The following is a 7,386-nucleotide window of genomic DNA, read 5'->3' on the forward strand; positions in this document are numbered from 1 at the left end:
TGACACTGTAGACTGTAGAGTAATGATGCTGAAAATTCAGATTTGCATCACAGGAATAAATTATATATTTAATATACTGAAATAGAAAACACTTTGCAAAACAAACAATTTGCAATGAAATTTCCCCATTTGGTATTGCATTTTTGTTTGTTCAAATAAACCCAATATTGGCTGAAGTACAAGAGACTTCTTTTAAAAACATAAACAATTCTTAAATATTCCAAACTTTTTGACAGCTTTAGTGTAAACAGTTCGGGAGTTTAGGGAGACTGACTTGATTATGTCATCAGAGGTGCATCATGGGAGTGGGCGGTCTTTGCAGAGCAATTCTGAATAATTTATCACTCTAACTTGTGGTATGCAAAGAAACATAAAACATCATCTAACAACCTGAGTTTTCATGGTAGGTCTGTCTGAAAAGGTTTTAACATTCCTGTTAAAAAACATTTTCTCGGAGAAGCAAACGAGTGGGCTTTTAACTTCCGGAGCCTGGCTGTTGTGCTCTGTTGCACAGCAAACCACAAACTAGGATGAGTTAAAGTAAACATAATGTATTATCCTTACTCTGTGTTTATAAAAGAGGCCAAGAGGGTCATGAGCGAGGCTCTGTTTTGCATACGAGGCTTCCTTAAGGTTCAGAGAGCCGTTTCAGTCGGTTTCCTTCTTTCCCAACCTATATATGGATGCATCTCGGGGACTGTTTCTTTAACGGCGCTCTAGAGATTTACAAGGAGTTTGGCTCATTCACACACATGTAATTCTCCACAGAGCGCCAGGCCGAGCAGCCAGACAGACTTCCTACTCATCTACCGAGTTGGCCGTTGACCAATGAGAACTGCTGCGCTTTCACGCTGTCATAATAACAGCACTTCTGCCGCTCTGAGCTTTGAGAAGTGAAAGAGCTAGAGTTTTCTCGCTCACAGCTACTCGTGATAACTGTCTGGGAGGAGATAAGAGTGTCTTCCAAAACTATGTGACAATGATCATGGGAGTTGCGGGACTGATCGTACTCGGGCTGCGTTACGCAGATACACACCCTGTTAAGAAAAGACGGGTCCAAGTTTTTGCAACTTGTTCTTCTTTCACATTCCAACATTTTCCAATGAAACTCCTTCATTCAAGGCAAACAGACTCTGAGACACAGAAAACATGGTGTGAAATGTGGTTTCTGCCATTACATCTACAAAAATACAATCATGTGTTTTCCACTGAGGTCTTCCTGTTAAAAACATGCTGGTGCAATAATGGTAACAAATGATAATACCACCACAGTACTAAATGATTAACTTATTTATGGTATTTATGTGATACTCCATTGTACTTCAGAAAATATACCATTGCCCTGTTGCATAAATTATTATAATAATACCAGTGCACGATATCCAAAACAAAACATCATGAAACTAATGGTAATATGCAAGTTTTCAAGATCAGTTAAGACAAAAAAAAGAAAAAAGAAAAAAGACAAGCAGAACAACTGTTTTCAACACTGATAATAATAATTAAATAATGAAATCAGAATATTAGAAAGATTTCTGAAGGATCATGTGACACTGAAGACTGGAGTAATGATGCTGACAATTTAGCTTTGACATCATAAGAATAAATTACATTTTAAAATATATTCAAATAGAAAATAGTTCTTTTAGGTTGTAATAATATTTCTGTAGAAATAATTGTAGCCTTTGTGAGCAGGAGTCTGATTTCAAAAAATATATTGACCCAAACTTTTGATATATAATTCAAATCAAAGCAAAGAATGCACTTAAACCCTCTTTTAAATTGCATATCTATCAACAGAGGCTTGAAGAGCGTTCACACACATTTGATACAGCTGTTATATTGATTATATCAGATCCAAGTGATTTTAGCCTAACAATGCATGGACAATAAGCCCATCTGTTACTGTCATATGCAATGAGGACAAAAATGTTTTAAAATAGCAGCAGAATAAAACACCTGCATGCTATTTTTATGGGTGACGATGAAACTGATCCCGTTCACAAGTCTTGTGAAAAATTTTTTTGCTCCTCTTGCATTATATCAGCCACAAGACAGGACAGTACTATTTCTACTCTACATTCATTCTTTCTACATTAACCTCAACATCATATTTTTTATGACGTGCTGAGATGCATTCATTTTACTGAATTACACAGACTGACTGAACAAGATGTCATCATGCATTGCAAAAGAACAGCTATGTAAGCCCCACAATTTAAAGCAAAATTCACAAGCAAATACTTCAGCACCAAAGTTAAAAGCCACAATGAAATCAAATTTGACAACAGGGAAGAAAAGACAAATGCAACTTCCATTTCATGCCGAATTTAATGCTTTGGTCATTCTATAATTTATTTTGTGTCATTGTTTTTCTAACAATGTTCTTCGAAAATTTCATATCATATCGTTTTCTTTTTCAAATATGCCTTTAAAACACCAAACAGACCTGTAAACAACTTGATTTTCACCAAAGGAGCTCTTTAAGGGTTATGGATTGAGCAAACTCACGAGTTATTAAAGAAGACATTGACCGGGGACAACTCTTCATGTGTGTGGCCTTCCAGTGCATCAAACACCACTGACACGTTTCTGAAATCCACTACCGAGTTGGTGGTCAGAACACATGCGACCCACTGAACTCAAATGAACTCCAGACGCATTTAATTGGATTTCACAGCGCAGTGCTTGAGTAAATATCATAAACTGACAGACCCTCAAGTAACCACACACCAGAGTACAAACTTTGCAGCGGCAGCATTGCACTAAACACCAAACATGGCAACGTAGCACCAAAAGGGACTCCGGTCAGGCTCCACTGTTGCCTTATCAGCAAGTGAGCAGTCGAGCATGTGAATATCATTACATGCACAACAAACATCTGACGAACTGGATCGCCAACACATGTTAATCTACACAGATTACTGTGGCTGCTGCAAACTGCAATATATTGCACTGTATTATCAAGATACACTCTGCATGCTCTTTATACAGGAGTATCATCTTCTTAAAATTGGGAATCGCATAAAAGTGTCCCTCTGAATGCTGGGCATTGATTTAGTGACACGCCGTCCTCTGAGACTAACGTGCAGAGGCAGGATAATACATTATGCCACTTTGACTGATGACCTTGTCTTCAGGCCCATCCATTCAGAACACAACTGCTTCTAAGCTGTGTAGGACAAATAAGAAGAATGCTGATTTATTTCGGTAATCATTTGTATGAGCTTGGCCTCCCTTTAATATAGTGTACGGGTCATTTTTCTGGGACTCAATAGTACAAGTGCCTACACAACATGCTAGACACAAGGACTGGAGTGGTGGCATTTTTCTAGTCTTGAAGACATCCGGAGCCAAAGCTCGCTCTCAGAGAGAAAAAACATCAAGGATTCCAAGTATTCAACATCTATGTTTCCATTTACATCAACACATGTGTTACTTTAGATTAAACTTTTATCCAAAGCAAACGATACAGGGTCACAATGTGTGCTCATTTACTTACATTATGTATGTCTGTTCTTTTATATAATCGTAATATAGCCGGGATGTCATGCGATTGAGTTGTTGTTTATTGGTCTGAAGTGTTGGAGTTGGAATTGTAGAACTGTAGTAAAAAGCTTCTGTTCTTCTGGAGTCACCTAAGTTAAGAGTCTTACTCAAGGACACAATGGTCACAGTTAACAGAGCTACCATTGTGGGGTTTGAACCTGCAAGCTTCGGTTCAGCAGATCATTAGCTACATGCACCGTATGGGTCAGTGATGCTCGTTTTTATACTCCAGATTTATTGAATCAGTAAAAAAAAAAAAAAAAAAAAAAAGAGAGTTTTTAATTTATTACTATTCAAAAATAATAAAAGTTATTTAAATCTGAAATATTTCACAATATTACTTACATATTTTACTGTGTTTTTATCAAATAAATGTGGCCTTTGTGAGCACAAGACCTTGAAAAAAATCTAATCCCCAATTATGTAATTTTGTTTTAAAATATTAAAATAAACGCTAATATATTAAAAACGTCATCCAAATTAAAATCAGTAAGGCATACCCAACACATAGGAAGCCATTTTGTTGTCATGTGACAACAAAACCATCAAAATAACCAGGACTTCGTGACTGGGCTATTAAAAAATATATCATATTTTGACCTTTTAAGGAAAAGCCATGTTCAAATACTGTAATTTATGATTGAAAAGTTGAAAATATATATTTTTAAAAAGGTGGTCACATCACTTGGCAATTTAGACAGTTATTAAATCACCTTTTCTTGAAACTTTTCTTGAAGAATTATTTTTCCAAGAAGCTGGCACATTAAACTAGATTTTTACAAAAAAAAAAAAAAAAAATTGCATTTGCATACATCAATGACACCTCTCTTTGGCAGGACTGCATGCGAAACCAAATCTCTCTGTACTGACAGTGAAAAGAAAACGGGACACGTGTCAGAGCATCTAACCTTAAATAAGCTCCAGACTCACCTGATCTGCGCAGGGCAGGCTGTGGACTGGGTAAACCGCTGCTGATGTGGTATGAGAAGCGCATGCTTTTGAACTGACTGGAATAAGAAGATGAACTGTGTGGACTGGAGCTGATGAGATGCGCGCTCTTGGGTCGATTCAACTGCATCCCTGCCTGCGAAACCCTCACGAAGGCATAAAGCACACAAGACGGGGACGATTTCCTGGGAACTGGCTTTATAATCCAGGTCCAGATATAAAAGCCAAGTCTTCGAAACAGTCCAGGTCCAAAACCACCAGCCTCTCTCGCGTCCCGAGCTCGTCCTCCTCCTGTAGATGCTGGAAAGGGTGAATCAGGCGGATCGATCCCTCCTGATCAGCCGGTGGAGAGTAAATCCGAACAGAAACAGCCATCAACGATCAATTTAACCAGAATCACATACAAGTCCGAGCAAATGCGATATAAAGAACTCCCGGTGCGTTTTTGTGAAATGACCTTTGTGAAATTCAGTCATCTTCTTATGCCATTTGATGTGTGGCGGTTTCAGAATGTAACGTTAAAGAAGCAAACGAATAGCGTTATGAATCCATAACATAAGACATGATGATCATTATTACATTGACGTGTCCGAAGCAAACGAGGTTCGAAGAACCACATCGGTTCTGTTAGTGACATTCGCGTTTAGAAACTAACTTTCCCATATCGCCTTCCATAAACTTCTGGTTGCGGAATGTAAACGGCTCCGCATATTGTCGTTACCATTCAGACGGTTTCCCCCCGTTTCCGTTCAGTACAACCGTATCCAAAAAAAGTGCCCAGTCAGCTGCTTCAAACACAATCCACATTCGCTGTCTGAAAACTCCTCCGGCTGTCAGCGTGTATTTTACGCGGGATCCTCAAACAAAACCAATGTTACAATGTCGCAGTGTTCCATTGTTAGAATGTTGGAATGTTACTTTTCCGCTCTTTTCGCTCTGCACTGGTTGCTCGTCTGTTCTTTTGTGGGACTCGACAACGCCAAAGTCTGTTAAACTGAAAACCACCTCCTCCTCCTTCTCCTCCTCCTCCAGGAGGATATATGAAACCGAGCTTCAACCCCCTCCATCCCTCTCTCCTCTTTTCCCAAAGTCTGTTTCTCATTTTCTCCCTCTCTCTTTATTTTTTTCCTAAGGGTCTGTGCTTGAAATCTGATGCAAAGGAAAAAAACTTTCAAAGGATTTGAACGTTCCCCCTTCCTGAAAAGAAACCCCAATCGGGGAGATCGTTTATATTTCATAAATTCATAAATAAACATTTACACCCCATAAATCTATGTGGATTTTGGAGGAGAGCTAAAGTGGTTGTAAACATGGACTCGTCCCATTTGAGCTCCATTGCACCAGTAGCTCGAGTTCAGAAGGTTTCAAAGGGAGGGGCCATCAAACCTGAACTTTTTGAATTTGAGTGGATCTAATTGGGTGTTATTAGGTTAATAGCACTCCATTGTATGTACAACCCTTAATAGCCAATGATTCATTGCTTTAATAATCAATGGATAATATATATATATATATATATATATATATATATATATATATATATATATATATATATATATATATATATATATATATATATATATATAGGTTTAGGGTTATTTGTAGAGAAATGCTCAAATTGTAATGGAAATAATGTCACACAGAATTTAAAACAAAATAAAAACTCATAAATAGTCCTAACAATAGATGTCAATACATAATATATCTTTTTTAAATAATTTATGATCTTGGAGTTAAAATACCTCTGACGTGTCCATGACAGCTTTTGTGAGATTAACCTGACTTTTTGCCTTTCTGTCAGCAGTGTGAACCTTCTGAGTGTGTTTTCCCATAAATGAACATGTTATGGGTGGAAAGGGCGCCATCAAACTCGGCAATGTTTATATAAGTTGAGTTCGTACAGGCTGAGTCAGTGGACTCTGTCCAGCTGCAGGACTGGATCTCTTCACAAGTCTCTCTGTGCAATACATTTTTTGCATGTTTATCATCACTGCTTAATCATTGGAGTTACAATGACATACAGGCCATTCTAAATCTATTCCTGCATGTGTCATATATAGTACAGAATTCAATCCACTTCTAACCTAAAAAAAAATGTGCAAAAAGGACCTGCCCACCACTAACTACAGTGATGACAGTATTTGACTAGGAAGGTGGTTTGAGCCTTTTTTTTTATAATTGTTGGCATCAATTACACAGCTTGGCCATTAGATGTCAGTTTTGCTTAGAAAGTCAGATAAACAAGTACGGTAACCTGCCATACTTGCAAAAAAGATCAAGTTAAACCCTAAGTTGTTACACTGGAATTTATTTATTGGATATATAAGTACAAATCTTCTGACGAAACATATATAATGTCATACATTTAGAATGGATAAAAACGTCTGTGATATTCCATCTTTCAGAGGTTTTAGATCTTTATAAATGATCTGGCATCTCTGTTATTCACTGGACCAGATCTTTAGCTGGAATATCAAACCTTTTCCTGATATTCTGCATCAGTTCTTCACTCCGCTAACTGCTGGACCACACAAAGATTTCCAACCTCTCAGGCTATACCTCGGCTGTTGGGGAAACAATGAAAATATATTTCCACACAGACATTCGCAACCAAAATACAGCTGGAAAACACATGCCATGTGGTTTTTACAATAAACATCTATAATTAAAAGAATAAATATTATGGAGAAAAGTGCTAGAAATACAGCTAAGAATAATGAAGCGTCAAAAAAAGACCGACAAATTAAATTTTTGTTAAATAGAAAATTTTCAGTGTAATATTTCGCAGCCCTGCATCATGGAAAACAAATCTGCTGATTTGCTAAAAAGGCCTAATATTACCTAATTTACCTAAATTATCACAAACTTTTGATTATGTACAGTTTTCTA

General features: G+C 37.4%; 1 long non-coding RNA gene across 1 annotated transcript in view; it reads right to left on the minus strand.

Moving 5' to 3' along the window:
- Positions 1-5,440, minus strand: part of LOC113080134 (uncharacterized) — a 28,159-nt gene extending 22,719 nt beyond the window's left edge. The window contains exon 1 of the long non-coding RNA XR_003281806.1: positions 4,480-5,440. This is a non-coding gene — a long non-coding RNA (uncharacterized LOC113080134). The remainder of the gene's footprint in view (positions 1-4,479) is intronic.
- Between the last annotated feature and the right edge of the window lie 1,946 nt (positions 5,441-7,386).

The sequence above is a fragment of the Carassius auratus genome, unplaced genomic scaffold, assembly GCF_003368295.1.
Source record: "Carassius auratus strain Wakin unplaced genomic scaffold, ASM336829v1 scaf_tig00030267, whole genome shotgun sequence".
Lineage (NCBI taxonomy): Eukaryota > Metazoa > Chordata > Actinopteri > Cypriniformes > Cyprinidae > Carassius > Carassius auratus.